General features: G+C 33.9%; 2 long non-coding RNA genes across 3 annotated transcripts; one reads left to right on the top strand and one right to left on the bottom strand.

Moving 5' to 3' along the window:
* Positions 1–1,067: 1,067 nt before the first annotated feature.
* On the top strand, positions 1,068–5,644 carry LOC134272314 (uncharacterized). Its single transcript, XR_009993164.1, has 3 exons — positions 1,068–1,259; positions 2,668–2,761; positions 4,620–5,644. It is a non-coding gene; the product is annotated as an uncharacterized LOC134272314 (long non-coding RNA).
* A 2,332-nt stretch (positions 5,645–7,976) lies between these two features.
* LOC134272313 (uncharacterized) lies at positions 7,977–11,291 on the bottom strand. Of its 2 annotated transcripts, none has more exons than XR_009993162.1 (4): positions 11,162–11,291; positions 9,801–9,854; positions 9,014–9,089; positions 7,977–8,363 (listed from the first exon to the last, which is right to left on the bottom strand). It is a non-coding gene; the product is annotated as an uncharacterized LOC134272313 (long non-coding RNA). The 2 variants fall into 2 exon arrangements; XR_009993163.1 differs by having other exon boundaries at positions 9,014–9,123; positions 9,808–9,854.
* Between the last annotated feature and the right edge of the window lie 10,347 nt (positions 11,292–21,638).

Raw genomic sequence — 21,638 nt, 5'->3', positions numbered from 1 at the left:
GAAGAAGAAAAATAATAATAAGAATAATAATAATAAGAAACAGAGTAAAAACAATATGTTCCCCAACTTCGTTTGGGGAACATAATAAGAAACAGAGTAAAAACAATATGTTCCCCAACTTCGTTTGGGGAACATAATAATGTAATACCACATCCTAGATTCGTTATCCATTTTCCGTTTGAACCACACGTCATTATTCCAGACCCGGTTTGATAAAACTCCTTATAACACTTAATATGCATTCTTCGTAGGATCCCAATGCCGTCCCACCTGTCTGAGCTATTTATATCAGCTCCATCTACACTGGGCAAACCACAGTCTGTAAGATATGAAAAAAGAAAAATAAAAAAAAAAATTACAATATTTTTCTTTAATAGTGGGTTAAACTCTAAGGTCACGAATGATTATAACCACTATAAGGTAATGTAACAATGAAGTATGAAAGCTATGGAAAGCCGTAGGGTACCCCCACATTATTATTATTTTTTCCTATATAATTATACCAAAAATAATTATGTCATCCAAACTTGCTTTTTACATCATTATTATTATTTTCCTGCAAAAATTATAATCTTGTCTGTTAAAAGTGTACACATTATTATTATTGTGTCCTACAATTATAATGATTCACTTCACAATAATTAATCTTGCCAGTCAATATGTAGACACATTATTATAATTTTTCGCCTCATGAGTATAATCTTGTCAGTCGATGTGTACACATTATTATTATTTTGTCCTACAATTATAATGATCCAAACTTTACAATAATATTTTTGCCAGTCAATGTGGACACATTATTATAATTTTTCGCCTCATGATTATAATCTTGTCAGTCGATGTTTAAAAACATTATTTTTATTTCACCTCAAAATTATAATAATTATTCTTACTTTTAACAATTATAATCATGTTTGCCCAAGCGAACACATTATTTTTATTTCGCTTCAATTTCATGCCAATTTTATTCCACATCGATCATACAATTATAATCTGTCTTACTCCAACAATAATAATCGCGACCAAAAAATTTGCAACATTATTATTATTTAGACGCTTGAAATCAAACGTTTCTGTGATTTTGATGTACTGAACAATTATAATCTTGTCAGATTTTCTTTGGGAAAGATTATTATTATTTGGACGCTTGAAAAAGTAAACGTTTGTCTGCCGAAGACAATCACGTGGTTTAAGGCCATGTGCTTCCCTAGTATCAACAGTGCCGAGGACGGCGCCAGTGAAAGGCAGGCGGTTTGCCGGTAAGTAAAGATGATTTTGTTATATTAATGTACAAGGAAGTGAATTCCATTCATTCGATAAAGGAAATGTCACAGAAATCAGCTGTCAGTATGCTGTTATTAAACCCTTATTAAACGACAGCTTCGGAAGAACTAGTTCGAATTATCTCTGTACTTTTGTATAGGAGATTGAGATTGCATCAATGCATGCCATTGCGTTGTGTATTTATGTTCCAAATCCAGATAAAGTGGCGTAAAGTTGAATGATATATCTTTACGAACAGTATATGCTTGTATTTTACAGATTAGCTTGAATTTTCTCTGCAATAAGCCATTTATGTTGAATGTCGGTTGATTCTTACTGTTATTAGAAACTCTGATAAACGACTATTGATGATTTCATATATTGATTTGTCTTGATTTCCTGATTTTATTAAGTTATCTATTATTGGATCAAAACTTTTCTCTTAATATGACTGCAAACTTCTATGTATGTTTGTTGTTTAACACAGGCACAGATGGACATTCTCCGGGGGGGGGGGGGGGGGGGGGTCCGGGCCGCTCGCCCAAACTTCAAAAACCTATTTTGTGTTGGGGGGGGGGGGGGGGGGTAGTTGAAGACTTCTATCATTGGAATTTTCATATTTACATACCAATTTAACAAAAATTCGCATTTACCAGGGAGTTCTTCGTTTTCCGAGGGAGAGTCCAAGGTAACTTTTTTCTTGCTTTAGTATATAAATTTGAAAACTTTGCAAATTCCATGGGGGGTCCTCCCTCCCCCCTCTAGATCCGTGTATGGTTTAACGTCCCTGTCGAGACTTTTTCACTCATATGGAGACACCACCACCTATAAGTAGAGAGCTTCAAGTTTTGACTAATACTCGGCACTCAGGGCTATTGAACAGTGAGGGATCTTTTTTGTGCCAGCACCTACTGTGACATGGGACCTTGATTTATATGGTTTCATCCAAAAGACCTGTCTCCACATCCCAAAGTGGGATTTGAACCCAAAAGATAATGATCAACTCCTTTCTCTGCAACTCTAAGAGCAAAAGCTTTAACCACTGCTCCAAATGGGCGACCCTATGTTTGTTATCAAGAGCGATGTTATTGTTAAAATTTACTGGGTGTGTTCAATAAACTGCACAATAAATCACTTAGTATATAAACACAACCAGGAATAACTCATGTATTGGATTTGTTTTAGCTCACCTGCTCAATGATAAAAAAAAAAAACAATTTTCAATATTCTGTTTTTCAAGTCACAGCTGCCATTAAAAGAGTCAATTGACAAATTCTTAATATGAAACATTTCAGAAAATATTGAAATTCTACATTTTTTGTTCAATCTTCAGTCACCATGAGAAATAGAAAATATGCTGTAGTTTTTAAAGAATTATTTGCACATGACTACATTTAATTTTAGGAGCAACAAAGAGTCTTGATTTTTAGAGGCATGCAGGTTTTAAAGAAAGAAAACAGTGTTATAAAGAAAGAAAAAGATTGCAGATGACACAGAGGTAAAAAGAACAAAAGTGGTTAGAAAAAATTAAGGAATTATATATTTATAACAGTGGCAGATTTATCCTGGGGGGTAGGGGGTTTAAGAAAATGTAATGGATACTCAGAAAGTTTTACATTGAGATTTATATTTTTATTCATTCTGCAGAAATATATTGGTGTGTTTAGAACAGTCATCTACTTTATAAATAATTATTTGCAATTTAGCTTACCTGAGTCTAATGCCCTGTTCACACAGAGAGTTTAATTCGAAATATTTACATCCACTGAATATTTTCTCCTTTCTTTCCTAAGAAACCCCATTGCGTTCATCACTGCATAAACTACAGTAGGCATGTCGCCTGTACAGATTTCTTAATCAGTGGCTGTTCCATCAACGAAACATATAAAGACGTTCGCATCATTAATACAATAATTAATCTTTTTAATCCTACTTTAACTGATTATTTAAACAGATATAAATATAAACAATAAAATGTCTTTCTTTGTTTGTTATTACTGGAATGAATGGTCGCAGCTATTGCAGAAAAAATTTACATAACCCGCTTACGCGGGTTATGTATTTTTTCTGCAACAGCTGCTTCCGTTCATTCCAGTAATAACAAACAAAGAAAGCATTTTATTGTTTAAATAACAAACAAAGAAAGCATTTCATTGTTTAATCAAATGTAAGTTACTGTAAATTAAATTTGAACATCATTCACACGGAGAGTTTTATGTGAAAAAGTTTAATTTGAATTAATTAACTGCACATTAAATTACTTCGCATTAGCTCTGTGTGAACGCTAAGCGAAGCTAATTCAAATTAAATTTTGACTCATGCGTAAGGCCTGAATTAAGGCATAGGCCCCATGTCAATAGTTAGATTTAGATATCAGTGCTAGGTTTTAAGGAAAAATAAAGGAAAAATATGTTAATCACTAAATTGTATAAAAAACACTATGATTTTTATGTCAATTGAATCTGCTCGGTACACATGATGTGAATAACAAATGACGTCATAATATCATTGCTGATCTCCCTAATGTAGAAATAAAATTTTGATTTGCATAAGTTTACTTTGCTTTAGCTGTCGTGTGAACACAATTAAATACGCATTATTTTACTTCTCATTAATTTACTGTGAATTAAACTCTCCATGTGAAAAGGGCATAAGGCTCAAGTAAACTTTTCCGACTAAGAAGTGTCTGGCATCTGTTTATCATACATAATGATTAAGGATGGGGCCACAATGGAAATCAAAGTTTTACACAAAAATACAAAGGAAAGATCATTAGAAATCTTCTAAGGCCATGATTAGTCAAAGAAATAGAAAGCATCATCAGTTGGTATAGATTTAAGCTTGTTCAAATCATGCCCGCTTCCCCTCCCCTTAGGATTAGTTTGGGCCCAGTAGGAATTATTACTTTTCAATACTGAAAGCCAAAGAGCTAAGGTGAGCAATGTGACCCATGGGTCTTTATTTGACCTTTGTCATTTCTGTGCAAAATATCCTAGTGTATGTTCATTTTGCGAGGGCTTTTTTGTCGCCCCATACTTTGCCGTTATGAAATTGTCAAAAGAAGTCTAAATATTTTTTTTAAATTCATGCAAGTTACAAAGGATATTGTGAGAAAATAGGGAGGGTTTTTTTTTTGATAAAGGGAGACAACTCTTGCAAATGTACATTTTTTATTCATGTAAGAATTTTATGCCAAGTCTGTTCACACAAGAAAAACCCAGATTGCTGTCACATTGGGAGCCCTCCACTTGTCATACGTATCATGAAAAAACTGCTCTACCCTACCAAGTTTTCCCATGATTATGTGTGTCAGTGATAATTATAAAGACTCTTGTGTTTTTAATGTTATTTTTCAGGGTTCAGGAACCATAAATTTTATGTTGGTGTTTGAACTTCACCCTGATAGACTTTGAGCACATCATAAGTTTTAGACCTATGGACGAAAATCTGGCAGTTGGATGATAAGGAAAACACAGCCTTGATAAATATCAGAGAAGTCTCCTTAGAAGAGTGTGCCGGTCTGGACAAAAAGTTGCAATGTGAATAACTTGGAAGAAAAAAGAGTCATGTTAAATTTCAGAGAATTCTTGATGAAAGATTGCATGTGTTGTTCCTGTTCCGTGAACTTTGTCTTTTTAACATTATTTAACACTTCATTTGAAATGATGCATTTTTGATACATTTTCATTATTGAAATATTTACATTTGATACTCTATTTAACCATTGGGCCAAGAAAGATGAATACTCATGTGGTATCATTGTCAGATAGGGTAGATTCAAGTTTGTACATATCATGACCCCCTGGATGTAGAGTGGGGCCACACTGAGAGTTCAAACTTTTAGGGAAAAAGGCCACAGTCAAAAATATATAAACATCCTTATTTAGTGTACGTTCAATTTTGTCAAATCATACCCCTCCCTTTTAGGGGTATGTCAGGACCATTTATGCATTTAAGTTTTTCAATACTAATCTGATTTTTGCTTTTTTCTTAGCCACATTGCATAGGTGAACCAGTTGGTCCCTGAGCCTCTTGTAAATCTGTATATTATATATATTTACCAAAATATTGAGGCATTTTCTATTTGAATATTTTGCAATGAGATTTTAAAAAAAATTTCCTGAAAGTAATTTGCACATTTATTTTATTTAAAGTTGTCTGGTAATGATGTGTTATTGAATGGATATTAAATAGTGATTTTTTCTGGTGTTCTTTTGGACTTGAATGACAAACATATAATGGAAGGCATGTTGGAAAAGTTGGAGCTCTGTCATATACATGTGATAATTGTAGACCCAAATATTGTTCACCAACATTGGAAATACATGTTCAAAATATGGGAGCTACTATATGGCCTATATACTGTATGTGTACTTAAAATAGTGGGCTTCATATTTGTGTCTGTAAATATGTAAATTGTATACACATGACTTTTAATGAGTTACACAGTACATTCACATACATGTACTTGACATTGAGAGGGAATTCACACTCAAATCTAGTATTAAAAAAAATTTGAATGCAAGTAGATTTCCAAACAAGATGTGTTTGTGAAACACTGATGCCCCGGTATGGCAACATAGTGAAGATTAAGCTTCTCTTAAATGCAAATTTAATATATTGTTACCCAAAGTAGGGTCCCCTAACTGGAAATACAATTGTGAAACATGAAAACCCTATCAAAATCTGTTCCCAAGTTATGACCAGGCAAAAAAATTTTCATAAGTACATAAATCTTCAAGATCAAGGTCAGAAGCTCAAGGTTATTGGTATTGAATGAAAGGTCTTGTTACAAAAATTACATATGGGAAGTATAAAAGCCCTAGCCCTTACTCTTCAAAAGTTATTGCCAAGGTTAATGTTTTTTCATAAGTCCTGGAATGTCAAGGTCAAAAGGTCAAGGTTTTGGTATCCAATAAAAGGACTTGCCACAGAAAATATATATGTGAAGTATAGAATCCCTAGCCCTATTACCATTTATAAGTTATTGCTAAGGTTCAAGTTTTTTCACAAGTCAGGAAATCTCCAAGGTCAAAGTTATTGGTATCCAATAAATGATCCTGCCACAAAGTACACATTTGAAGTATTGAAGCTCTAGCCCTAACCGTTTAAAAATTTAATTGGTTACATTTTTTTAAAAAGTAAGTCAAACTCTGAGGTCAAGGTCAAAGGTCTAGGTATCAAATGATAGGTCTTGTCACAAGGATTAAAAAACTAAAGTATGAAAGCAATAGCTTGTACCCTTTAATATATTTTGTCAAGGTTTGTTTTTTTAAAGCAGGTCAAACTCCAAGGTCAAAGTCAAAGCTCTTGGTATCCAGTGAAGGGTCTTCTCATAAAGATTACATGTGTGAAGTATGAAAGCTCTACCCCTTGCAATTCAAAAGTTATTTCCAATGTTAAAGTTTTTTACGAAGTTTTGGGGGTATATAGTATTTGTCGTGTCCGTCTGTCTGTTTGTCCGCAAAAACTTTAACCTTGCCCATAACTTTGATTTGGTAGAGCCATAACTTTCATATTTCACGTGTATTTCTTGTGACAAGACCTTTCTTTGGGTACCACCAAATGTGACCTTTTGACCTTGGAGTTTGACCCACTTTTACATGAAAATTTTTAACTTTTACTTTGGCCATATTTTTTTAACAGTAGATACCAGGACATTTATACTTTACATATGTATTTTTTGTCAAAAAACCTTTCATTGGATACCTGGAACCTTGACCCTTTGACCTTGTATATTTCCGTACCTGTGAAAAAAAATTTTAGCCTTCGCTATAACTTTTGAATGGTAAGGGACAGGGCTTTCATACCTCATATATGTACTCCTTGTGAGAAGATCTTTCATTGGATACCAAGCATTTTGACCCTTTGACTTTAACCTTTAAGTTTGACCTACTTTAAAAAAGCAATCCTTGACCATAACTTTTAAAGGGTTAGGGCTGGTGCTTCCATACTTTACACATTTAATCCTTGTGACAAGACCTTTCATTTGAAAACAAGAACTTTGACCTTGACCTTAAAGTTTGACCTACTTTCAAAAATTTTCAACCTTGGCTATAACTTCTGAATGGTTAGAGCTAGGGCTTCCATACTCTACATAAGTATCCTATGTGGCAAGACCTTTCATTTGATATCAATTACCTTGACCTTTTGACCTAGGAGATATTTGTACTTATTGAAAGTACTTTAACATTGGACTACTTTCAAATTTCACAATTATTTTCCAGTGAGAATACCTTACTTTTGGTACCAATTAATTCAATTTGCATTTGAGAAAAGTTTAATCTTTGCGTTGTTTTTATTAGTATGTAAATCTCCAAGGTCAAAAGGTCAAAGTTGGTGGTTTCCAACGAAAGGTCTTAATACAAAGAATACATATGTGAAATATGAAAGTCATAGCTCCACTAATAAAATCAAAAGGTATGGGCAAGGTTAAAGCTTTTGCAGATAAACAGACAGACAGATGGACATGACAAAAACTATACAGCAAAACTCCATTATAACGAAGTCACAGGGACCTATGAAATTACTTCGCTATATCCGTAATTCGTTATAATCATACAAGAAATTCATTAAATTTATATAGCTGGGGATCCAAGATGACTCCGCTTTATCCGTAAATTCGCAATATCCGTGTTCGTACTAAGCGAGTTTTGCTGTATACCCTCCAAACTTCATTTATGGGGGCATAAAAGTATAAGCACAAAACAAGACTAAGTTATTAATTTATTATATTGTTTCTGGCATTAATTTTTTTTTAATTCACACAAGAGAGAAATGAAATATCTCTATATTCCAGTCTTATCAGTGTCCTGTTTGTGTGGGATTTTTACCTGCCATTACATATGTACATATTCTGCATTGTTAATCTTGAAATGCCTAAAAAATGGACTATGCTCTCTCAAATAAGATAAACCGTCAAGTCAAAAGCTTATAGGCTCAGTGTTGCAGAACTAATAGTACAGAATTAAGTGACAGCAAAAGGTCTAACAGTCTATAAATCCATCTGAATATAAACAATTCTTTCTCCCTCTTCAGATCCTTTTCTCTCCAACAAACTTTTTTTTCAAAGTGGGTTATGACATCATTCATAGGAAGAACTGAAATATAAAAAATCATTATACCACCAGATTCATGATGAATTAAATAACACATAACTAGAGGCCCATGGGCCACAATGCTCACCTAGGTCAATTGGTTCTAGTGTTCCACAGAATTTAAAAAAAATGTTCCTTTTTTCAATGAAAAATGACCCAATATTGTGGCTTCACCTTACTGTCCTTCCATCACACTTTGAACTTCATATGCTGATACATATATTTTATTAATAAGAGTTTCTTATTTCTGACCTTGACATTAATTTTTGTTAAATTATGTAAAGTTCGGTTTCAAGAGTTGTTTCAGATATTTTTATCGAACCTTATATATATGCAGATAGTGCCAGATACATACTGATGGAATCTATTCAATTTCATAATCATTATTTTATTTGACCTTTCTTTTGACCTTGACCTTTCTTTAAATTAGTGAGTAAAGCTTAGTTTTAAAGAAACTATTCAAGAGACTTTGATTAATCTTCATATGCTTAAACTATAAACATTGATAAGAGCTTTTAGTTGCATGAACATCCATCATGATATTTTAATAAAAATTTATGCTAAACATTTTGAATAGCATTTACAAACTGCAACAAAAAATCTGCCCCTGTGTTAAATAATTAATTCTTTCTAATCATTACTGTCCTCTTTACCTTTGTCATCCACCATTATTTGATGGAAAATCTTCTTTCTTTACAACACAGTTTTCTTTCTTTAAAATCTGCACCCCTATAAAAGTTAAGACTCTTTGTTGCTCCTGAAACTGTGCAAATAATTCTTTAAAAACTAGAGCATAATTTGTATTTCTCATGGTGACAGATGATTGAGTTAAAAATGTAGAAATTCTCAAATTTAGAATCTATTATCTATATAACTCTTAAAAGCTGTGAATTTAAAAAAAAAACACCCAAAGGCATTAGATCCGCTCGCATACTTGCTACACTAATATCCAGTAACAACATCTCACAGAGGGTCAAGTCAGAGGTCAGATTCTATCATCCAATCAAATTGTCGCCTGCAAAATCATTGAATATTTGTTCAAAGGAATAAGTCTACAGTTGTTACGAATTTGACCTTAGATGTGACCCTCCATGTGATATTGTTAGATGTTAGAGTAGCAAGTATGTGAGCAGATCTAACATTTAACTTTAATTAGATTGACCCAGAGGTGAACATACTTACTGTAAAATCACATATTTTCGTGTGTTCAAACTTTCATGGTTTGAGAAAAAAATTTGGATCCTGGGAATTTGATTTTGTGTCTGAAGAATTGTTGAGTAGTTTTATATGTAACACTTTACATTTCGTGGTGGACATGAATTTGTGGGTCTTCACACCTCAAAAACAAGGAAAATTAAACCTCCACGAAAATTTGTGATTTTACAGTAAATATGCAATGTTCATACCCCTTTAAAATAAATGGAAAAGGTTGTCCATTACCTGGAACTTTTTTTACCATCCCACAGCAGCTCCTTTCTTCAACTTGTGCATAATCTGCAACATAACAGTTATTTCATAAAAATTGTTTTCATCCAATCATAGATAAAATCAGCCAATCAAGACAATTTATCAATAGTCAGACTTTTAACTTAGGCCTAAAATAAAATATTGTTTGTTTGCAGTTGCCGACCGACCCACTGAAAATGCACCCGACCCAAACTTTTTTTAGCCATTTTGAATTTTTTTTTTTTTCTCCAATTTTTCAGGATATTAAAACTGTTTCATTTTCAATTTTAATCTTCATCAATCTGATATTATACCAAGAGTGCAGCTTATTCATGTATAGTAGGCCTGTGAAAAACTATATTTTATGTTATCTAACAAAATTCTGGAAACAATTTAAAAAAAAAAAAAAAAAAAAAATATTGCCTACCTACCTACCCAGACTAAAAATTATAGGTCGGCAACTGCAAACAAAAATTTTTTAAGCTTGGCCTTAATGTTTTTTGTTTGTTTTTATGTTGTTTAATGTCCCTCTCAAGAATTTTTCATTCATATGGAGACGCCACCATTTGCTGGTGGAGAGCTTTAAATCTATTCTATACTCAGCAATTATGGCCAAATTGGCCATTGAGCAGTGAGGGGCCTCTTTTGTGCCAGTACCTACTGTGATACAGGACCTCGGTTTATACCGTTTTATCTGAATGTAGTAGTCCTGGAAGTGCTAGCCACGGATTGCCCTGCTACCTCTGATCACATGGTATATGTCACACACCTGCTGTGACGTGTACCTATCATCGCACACTTTGTCTTTTCTGGGTGCAGAGTACAGACAAATCTTTTCAGCTCCATCAATATTGTGCAGTCATTGTATATAGTAAATTGCATATGAAGGACTGGTCTCCATGTCCCACAATGGGAATCGAACCCACGACATAAGGATCAACTCTTAACTTTGCAACTGTAGAGCAAACAGTCTTATATGGGCAACTCAACTGACCCAAGTCGCAATGTAACTAACAATAGATCTCAATATGAATAACTTACTTCAGAGAAAATTAAAGTTAAAACTGTAAAGTACAAGCTATTAATAAACTTTAAAAAATATATGTTAGTAAATATATACACTATATCATTCAACTTAACGCCACTTTATCTAGATTTGGAACATAAATTCACAATGCAATGGCATGCATTGATGCAATCTCCTATACAAAAGTACAGAGATAATTCGAACTAGTTCTTCCGAAGCTGTCGTTTAATAACAGCATACTGACAGCTGATTTCTGTGACATTTCCTTTATCGGATGAATGGAATTCACTTCCTTGTACATTAATATAACAAAATCATCTTTACTTACCGGCAAACCGCCTGCCTTTCACTGGCGCCGTCCTCGGCACTGTTGATACTAGGGAAGCACATGGCCTTAAACCACGTGATTGTCTTCGGCAGACAAACGTTTACTTTTTCAAGCGTCCAAATAATAATAATCTTTCCCAACGAAAATCTGACAAGATTATAATTGTTCAGTACATCAAAATCACAGAAACGTTTGATTTCAAGCGTCTAAATAATAATAATGTTGCAAATTTTTTGGTCGCGATTATTATTGTTGGAGTAAGACAGATTATAATTGTATGATCGATGTGGAATAAAATTGGCATGAAATTGAAGCGAAATAAAAATAATGTGTTCGCTTGGGCAAACATGATTATAATTGTTAAAAGTAAGAATAATTATTATAATTTTGAGGTGAAATAAAAATAATGTTTTTAAACATCGACAGACAAGATTATAATCTTGAGGCGAAAAATTATAATAATGTGTCCACATTGACTGGCAAGATTATTACTGTAAAGTTTGGATCATTATAATTGAAGGACAAAATAATAATAATGTGTACACATTTGAACATCGATTGACAAGATTATAATCATGGGGCGAAAAATTATAATAATGTGTCTACATATTGACTGGCAAGATTAATTATTGTGAAGTGAATCATTATAATTGTAGGACACAATAATAATAATGTGTACACTTTTAACAGACAAGATTATAATTTTTGCAGGAAAATAATAATAATGATGTAAAAAGCAAGTTTGGATGACATAATTATTTTTGGTATAATTATATAGGAAAAAATAATAATAATGTGGGGGTACCCTACGGCTTTCCATAGAAAGCCCTAGCATGAACGGTTCAAAAGTTATCACCAAGGTTAAAGAGTGATATTTTATGTAAAATTGGACTTATTCCCAAGGTCAAGGTCAAATTTGATGGTACCCAAAGAGAGGTATTGCGAAATTGAATACACCTGTAAAATATGATATCCATAGTGACATCCTCATAAAGTAAAAAAAAATTGCAGACAGACAGACAGCAGGACAGACGGACAGACAAGGCAAAACTATATCCCCCACCTCCGAATCTTCCATTATGGGGGCAAAAATGACACACAAGTGTAAAAATAACTATGGTGTCCCGATAGGACCATTGCAAAAGTGTATTAGCGTGTTACAAACAACACGTAAGTGCATTAATGACAACGCGCTAGCGCGTTAATGACAACACACTAGCGCGTAAATGTCAACGCTCTGGTGCATTAATGAGAAAGAGTTAGCGCGTTGTCATTAACGCGCTAGTGTATGTAATAAACGTGCTAGCGCGTTGACATTAATGACATTATTCTAACAACACGCAAGCTCGTTAATCGATGACAACGCGCTATAGCTAGCGCTATAATTACAATACCCTATTGTTGTATTCTTGTATTCTTGTATCGTTGTATTAATGGCAATACGATAATTTTGTATTCTTACAACTCGCAAGCGCATTAATAACAACGCGCTAGCGCGTTAATGACACAACACAACTTCGCGCTTGCACATAACTCGTTGTCATTAACGCGCTAGCGCGTTGACATTAATGCGCTTGCCTGTTGTTTCTAACAACGCGTTGTCGTTAACGCGCTTGTGCGTTGTCGTTATCGCGCTTGTGCGTTGTCATTAATGCGCTTACGTGTTGTTTCTAACTCGCTTATACACCTTTGCAATGGCCCTATCGGGACACGATATAAATAACATAAAAGGACATTGGATATAAACCATCCTTACTACCCAGACGATCTTTGCTGTTGCAATAATTTCTTTGCAATAAAATATACCTGAGTGTCAGAGAGATTATTATACCCCCCGCTTGAAAAGTGGGAGGGTATATAGTAATCGGTATTTCCGTCCGTCCGTCCGTCTGTTACGCTTTGGGGTACCCATCTCTTATACGCAACTCCTCTCATACCACTTAAGGAAATTTAATGAAACTTTCACAGATTCTTTATTACATAATGCCATTATGCATCTCCTATTTTACTTTTTGATAAGATACATATTTTGGGTCTCCCACAGCAAAACATGGACACTGCCATTATATTCATATGGGAGGCGGGGGGTATCATTTAGTGAGCTCATTGCTCACAGTACCTCTGGTTTATTAGTTAAAATGATCAAATGAACTTTCTCATAGTAAAAAAAATCCTATTTTTATGCAGATCTTCATTTTATTTTTTGAATACGATATTTCCTCGAAATTTGAAGTACATGTAGAAGATCGTTTTAAAGCTATCGGTAAGGCGCAAACCATCCATTCAGTATCAGAGGAATGAGAGCACCAAATCCCCGGATGAACACATGGCTTTATTTATAATGAGAGCACCAAATCCCAGGATGAACACATGGCTTTTTATGATAAAACGTTAAATGGAGTAACAAGTAATAGCTTTTCAAAAAGCTTGCCTGACTAATGTCATCAATATCCATAGAACGTATAAGCTTGATAAGTTATAAACGTTTACATTGGGAGAGGGGGGGGTTGAAATTATTTCACTAGAGTAAATTATGAAGATGTTGCACAAAACATCATGCATTCATTTTAAGTTGTGTGCTATTCATCAGATCAATAGAAAAAGAACACATTTTATATAAAGCATATACATGTATATTGTTTGTATCTCAAAAAAATGGAATGTACATGTCCCGCTGGCAAGGCCGTAACTAGGCTAAAATTTTTAGTGAGGCAAGGGTGTTGGGCACTCCTAGACCCCAGACGGCCAGTGATAGGGGTTTCCAGGGAAGGGGATCATGAAACCTGGGTATACCCTTTGATTTTCTAATATATTAGAAAATCAAAGATTTAATCTTAGAAAGATTTTACGTTTTGAATTGTCGCCCACATGGCACAGTGGTTAGAGCGTATGCTCAAGAGTCGCAGACTAAGGAGATCCTTACATCGCGGGTTCAAATCCCACTGCGGGATGTAGAGACCGGTCCTTTGGATGAGACCGTATAAACCGAGGTCCTATGTCACAATAATTGAATAAGTGTTCAATCATCTTCAGTGACCCTGAAAACTAGAACAGATTTAAAACTTGCTGCTCTCCATCGGCTAGTAGTGGTGCATGTCTCAATATGAATGAGAAATTCTTAGAAGGAATGTTAAACAATCAAACAATTTACAAAACAAATATTTTGAATTATATTATGTTACATTCTAAATGAAAATGATCGAGGCACCTGGTGAGTTGAACGATTTAAAGAAATGAAAAGAAAAGTTGAAAATATTAATTTGGCACGAAGACACACATAATTCATAAGTTCAATGTAAACAAAAATTTTCACTTTTCAGAAAATTAAAAAATATTTAGTGAGGCATTTGCCTCACTTGCCTCAATGGTAGTTACGGCCTTGGCTGGGATTCGAACCCGCGACGTAAAGATGAACACCTCACTCCACAAGAGAGGATGACGTAAATAAGGAAAATAAACTAATGTGTTAATTGGTTTATGCTGGAAGGTCGTGGCTATGTAAAGATTACATAAATTAGATTCAACTGCATACAGCATAGGCTAAGAGGAAGACAGCTGAAAATATAATAACTACAAGAAATTGGGAACAGTAACGGTTATGACTGACATGCAGAATATGTTTGATAGTTTCTTGGGTATGCCAGAGCATCAACGATTGTTAGAAACTGGGATAAATAAAACCCGTTATGCATAAATGACCCAACAAACTTGACGGGGATATATGAATTTCATGGCGCTAATCGCAGATACAGGAAGTTTTTCCAAAGGATGACGGGTCCACATAAAAAAATATTTGTATAAAATAAACAAAAAAAGTAATATACTTCCTCAATCCTGAAATGTAACGGGGCACTTTCCTAAGTCTCCATATCCTACTCTATATTCAGTTTTTTTTTTTCGGGGGGGGGGGGGGGGGAGGGAGGATAATATGTATATTTGGCCAGTTCATCCTCATAAGGGTCCTCCACACCATGTGACTTGTGACGTATATAGAGAAAAAATACTTTAACTTCCGGTTCGGTTTTATGCATTTTTTTTGTATCAGCGAATTGCCTGGAAAACGCTTGTCAAGCCAGTCTACATCATAATCATAACAATGAACACATGGCATGGTCACGGATCGAGTGACCGATCTATAGAAGAAGATGTCCGTGCGTTTTGTTTTTTTTTTCTATAAAAGAAAGACAAATGACGGGGTTAATGTTACATAATAATTCGTAAACAACGAGTGCCGGTATGACGAGAACTTTTAGTTTATTTATGCTTTCAGGCTATTAGAATCAATCCACTGACATATGATCGTTAACAGAGTCTGTGTTGAAAGTTGATATTTTTAAACACTTATTTGTGCGTTTCAATAATACATCATCTCACTGTGTAAATAAATATAAATACAATAGTGTGCGTTTGTATTTCTGTCTAGTTCAGTAGCCAATAATGAGTAACTAACTATTGCAGAGACTTGCCAAAGTTTTTGAGTCCCGGGCAACAGGAAAAATAACTCTAAAACGGAACTTTGATACCAAAGATTTTGAAAATATTTTTTCTACATTAGTGCATTTAATTTTAATTCAATTTTTTGGTGTAATCTAATTCATTGATGTTTCTTCTGTACAAAAGGGGTCTTCCTTGATTTTTCTCTAGATGTATTTCAGAGAAAATGAGTTTTATTTATTTTTTATACATTAAATTAATTTCTCTAAAAGATATGTTAATTGATAAAATTAAATTTTTATGGTTATTCTGTGAGCATAAAAATATACGATAGGGTAAGACAAAATTTTTCGTGCTACATATGAAAACGCCTTGGGAAAAATTTTTTGAAACTTGTGAAATTATTATTTTAAAAAATCTGTATAAATTACATTTTAATCCCTGGTCAGTTTTTAAAGGTTGAAATGCTTGTTTAAAGTAATGCTCAATAATATGAGAACATAAGTTGTATGTGTGTGGAGGACCCTTAAGAAGTTTTTGTTCGTTTCGTTTTATTACTTTAAATGATGTAACTTCTAACATACTTCACAATATCACCGATATGGTTTTTTTTTTCTAAAGCTCGACCAAGATTCCGACCAAAAATTACAGATTTTATATAATTCATGCAGTTTTCATTTCCATTCAATAGAACAGTCCAGGAAGAGAGCGCAAAAACTTTTTAGGTGGCATTTTGGCGCGAAATGATTGTGTCACCCCTTATCTAGAAGACAAATGGACTAATTCAGTAGTATAGAAACGCAGAAAAAAGGTCAAACGGACATGTCCGTATAGGAACTCGCATGAAATAAATAGCTGCATGCATAAAACTAAAGGAAATAAATACATCGGTATATTGTATCAATAATATGGTTATTTTTCTGCTAACTGTTGTTTTTTTTTTAATCGCAGGTAACAAAATCCGATGATAATCAGCATGCACAAAATTTTGTTGGCTAACTGTGACCTCTTCCCTTCGCACCTAGGAAATATTGATCCTTAGTAGTGCCTGACGCCGTGACGTCAGGCAATGAAGGGGTAGGCGTTACGCCATTGGCTGAAATCAGGAATATAATTGTTTTCATTTTAAAGTAAAATTAATGACGCTTGAAATAAATGATGGGATGCGTGAATATTACAGAAATTATAGAATTTCCAGAAAAGATTTTTGGAGTGGGGGTTGATTTTTGATGTAGCGTGTTATTTATTGCTGATCTCTATAGGATGTTAACAACTACAATTTTGACCTACAAACGCCATGGGAACATAAATTTTTTAAGTATATTTTGTTAGGGCTTAGAATGAAGTTTTAAATGATGCTAACTTGCTTCGGGTTTTTCCGAAATTGGCATAGTAAGATACTGAGAGACCCTAGGGTTTGTATAGAATTCTATGGGAAAATAATTGGTGGTCTTTTCCCTAGACTATGGAGAAGTGATTTAAGAAATCAATGTCTAGTAAGAAAAGTATGCCATGCATCAACAATCGTTGGAAACGTGGAATATATGCAAAACTTGAATTAAATAAAATTGTAAATTTAAATTTTAAAAATGTTGATTAATAGACTTAAATAACATTATTATGCCAGACCGTTCACGATAGCTCAGTCGGTAGAGCGCTCGTTCTGTGTTCGGGAGGTTGTGAGTTCGGCTGCAACTGACCTTAGTCACTGACCTTGACCATAAAAAATGGGTAGCAACTGTTCCTTCGCCATGCGCTCGGCACTTTGAAGTGAAAGTTGCTAAAATCAATGAGACCTTAACCCGAGGCCCCGTGTCAGCGGCAGGCGTTGGCACGAAATAAACACACTGCTCAATGGCACCAGTGTCGAAAAAGGTCAAAATTTCAAGCTTTTCACCGGCATACGGTGACGTCTCCAATGAGTGAAAAATTCTGAGAGGGATCGTTAAACAATTTACAATCAATCAAACATTATTATACCTCTACTTAGTTTTTTCCTGTATAAAAGTAATTTCCTAATTTAAATTTCTGTTAATAGGTAACTAGTGCATTACACTTTGAGTACGTTAGTAAAATGAGCTAATCCCTGCTTCGGAAGCTTATTCCCCGGTTATCCGTTATCCTCTAGATTTTACTATTGTATCGATCTAATATGTTACTGGACTAATGCGCGTGCGTTAGTCCGGAAGCTAGATCCCCGTCATTCGTAATCCTCATTTTTGAAAACTTATGTATCGATATAATAAAACAGTTAAAAAGTATATCATTGAGGGAGTTAGCAATTACATCATCTCACTGGTAAATAAATATTTTGTGCGTTTGTACTTACGTCAAACGCAAGGGCAGTTGCTCGAGATTTACTTGCATATTAGGCCTCCTTAGCTCCAAATAAAAAGAAATAGGCATGAGATTTACAAGCATATTAGATCTTTTTAGCTCCTGACCTACATGTATTTCTTGGCGAAATTTACATTTCGGTAGAATTATCTAGACATCAACTGTACTTTCCGTCAAAAAGAAACCACAGAGAAAAAAACAGAAATGAAAATAGTAAACATATCCATGTTATCTACCTTTTAAAATTAATTCAGATTTCCCAAATGGTAATTGATAAAATTAAATTTTTATCAAGGCAATTTGCATTCATACAAACTCCTGTGATAAAATTTTTCGTGAATAGAAAATAATTAAATTTTTTGACAATTTTGAAATTATTATTTTTTTTATCAGTTTAATTTATAACATGAAGTTTTTAAAGGTTATATATTTATTATTTATATATATATATTTATTTATTTCCTCAAAATGTTGGGCTAATTGTATTCGGCGCTTCGACGCGCCAGCGCGTCCCTCTCATCCCAATATGACAGTATTTTCTCAATGCATTAAAACACTCAAATGACAGCGATTTTCTTTATTGCTAGCGCTCTCGAGCGCTAGCACTGCTCAATGGCCCTGAGTGTAGTCCAAAATTCCTTGAATACGCATACGGTGACGTCTCATATGAGTGAAAAATTCTCGAGAGGGACGTTAAACAATTTACAATCAATCAAACATTATTATACCTGTTTAGCATTTTTCCTGTTTAAAAGTAATTGTGTAACTTACACTTTAAAGATAATCCCCGTACATATACGTTATAAAATGAGCTAATCCCTGCTTCGGAAGCTTATTCCCCGGTTATCCGTTATCCTCTGATTTTACTATTGTATCGATCTAATATGTTATGACAATGCGCGATGTTTTTTTTCTAAGCACAATCCCCGTCATTCGTAATCCTCATTTTTAAAAACTTTTGTATCGGTATAATAAAACAGTTAAAAAGTATATCAGCAAGAGTTAGCAAGGTTCCAATTCCCTAAGGCCAAATCCACTATTTGTGTTTAAAAAATTTGCTGATGTGTATTCCTTTTAACCTCCTTAGCACCAAATAAAAAGACCAATTAAGCATGAGATTTACAAGCATATTAGATCTCTTTAGCTCTTTACCTACATGTATTTTGAGACATTTACATTTCCTTTCAGCTCAACTGTACTTTCCGTCAACATTGAAACCACAGAGAAAAAAAATCCTTTGAAAATAGTAAACATATCCATGTTATTTACCTGATAAAATGCATTCAGATTTCCCAAATGGTAATGGCTTACATTTCTGGTTATCAAGGCAATTTGCATTCATACATGCTCCTGTGATATTCTGTGAATAGAAAATAATTAAATGTGGTGTTGACAATTTTAAGATATTGATTTTTTTTATCAGTTTAATTTATAACATGAAGAGCAATTATATATTTATTATTTATATATATATATTTATTTATTTCCTCAAAATGTTGGGCTAATTGTATCACGCGCCAGCGCGTCCCTTCTGTGTTTAAAAAAATATGACAGTATTTTGCTAGCTCACCTATCTTTTTAAAAGATAAACTTGTTAATTAAGCGTTATCTCTTATATTCAAGTCGACAGCCCGAGCCCGATTGTATTTATTTGTTAGGTTAATCCAGAAAAATCTCCTTAGGAGGTGGTGGCTCAAATCGCAAGGGAAAGAGGTTCGAGGCAAAGCTTTAGTAATTTTACTATGTCGGTTTAATTAAATTTGAAATTTCCAGGGATCCGGATCCCCTTTGATCCATGCATGTCTTACCACAATTTGTGCAAGGGTAATCCGAAAATTTACCCAAATTTTGGAATTGGCCTACTTTCTCTCTCTCTCTCTCTCTCTCTCTCTCTCTCTCTCTCTCTCTCTCTCTCTCTCTCTCTCTCTCTCTCTCTCTCTCTCGTATATACCTCCAAACTATAACAATAGCATTTAAAAATAATGAGTGCTTTGGTTTTTATAAATTTATTTTATGGGAATAGGGGAGGGGGGCTTACACAGATAGACATCATATTTAACATTGGTGCGTAGGTTTAGCCCCCCACTTTCAACAGGCACGTTGCAGCGTAGTCGAAGAGGGGTAAGCGGTAGTGTTTGAAAGAACAAAAATTGGTATTGAAAGAAGTACATCCCCTTAGAAATAGGATTTTCGTGTTTGGACAATAGATACATTTTTTTCTTTATTTTTTTTTTTTTTTTATTTTTTTTTAGCTTCTTTAAGATTTTTCAAGTTCGATTTTTTTTATCTTTCACTTACCCCCCCCCCTTTTTTTTTTATTGGCTTCCAACGCCAATGTATCAAATAAAGATTTACCAGTATTACGTTATGACCCTAGACTCGAGAGTTTAAACTCCTTTTTAAAGACTTGTTTTTCATGGCTTTACGCTGCCATACATTGGTATCATTGTTTAAAAAATATTTCTTGTTACGTTTTGGAATAATAGTACTACTAAGAATTAACTTGCCCTTATTAGAGGTCTGAGATGGGGAAAAACTTTAGTTACAGATATGACTTTGCTATTAATAGCCCTTTTAAACAAACTTTTGGTCAGAAAAATACCTTATTAATTTATTGAGAAAATTGAACAGAGAAAAAGTCCTACACTTTTTGGCATATCATTCTCAGGTTATCTTGAGATCAAAACAAACCTTACCTTTTTGACTCTGTATAATCGTGTCATTTTCTTTTTTATTTAATTCTAACAAACTTTCTTATGGAGCATACGTAAATGAACATAACTTGAAAAAGTTGTTAACAAAGTGTGAAACATTAAATTTTATAGAAAAAGTCATTAAAAATCAACAACCTATCAGTACTTTCATTACTTTGATAAGTAGAGGATATCGAGCCCGATGCTATATAAGCGATAAATTTTATAAACAAAATCTGTTGCGCGAGCGCGCCGACGCGCCAAATACAATTAGCCAAGTGTTGTTTGTGTTTTTATTTAATCAAAACAAAACATATGATTAAATGACTTTATAAAGTTCCATCTCAGACAGAAAATTGTGTTCATCTTACATCCTTCTGGATTAAAACATCATATATTTATCAGGATTCGGTTGCACAAACCTTAGTTAAATTAATTCCCAGTTAGTGCCGTACCTAGCCGTTAATTAATATTAAATCGACCTTTGCAAGACTTTTCATGTCATAAGAGTACCTGCATGTCTGATAAATAATTTATAATTAAGTATTACTAATATTCGAATATAGCGCCCGGATCGATTGATCCAGGGCATATATTGTTTTTGTTCTGTCTGTTTGTCTGTTTGACTGTTTATCAGTTTACCTGTCTGTCTGTCTGTCTGTCTGTTGTCAACTTTAACCTTCGCCATAACTTTTGAATCATAAGAGATAGAGACTTCATATTTGGTATGCATACTCCACTAATAATGTTTTTTTTTCAAATGACATCAAGGTCAATGACCTTGTGACCTTGACTGTGACCTATATGCTAAAAATAGCTTCGACTTTTTACCATAACTTTTAAACCATAGGAGGTAGGGAATTCATATTTAGTATGCATACATACTCCACTAATAAAGTTCTTTCAAATGACACCAAGATCAATGACCTTGTGACCTTGACCGTGACCTATATGCTTAAGATAGCTTTTTCGAACTTTGTTTCCGCCAGGCGCATAGTGTTTCACAAACACAT

This window comes from Saccostrea cucullata, unplaced genomic scaffold (assembly GCF_032062105.1).
Source record: "Saccostrea cucullata isolate Sc308-1 unplaced genomic scaffold, CSIRO_AGI_Scuc_v1 ctg2139, whole genome shotgun sequence".
Lineage (NCBI taxonomy): Eukaryota > Metazoa > Mollusca > Bivalvia > Ostreida > Ostreidae > Saccostrea > Saccostrea cuccullata.
Note: the sequence above shows the minus strand (reverse complement) of the source record. Positions and strands in the feature narration are given on the sequence as shown.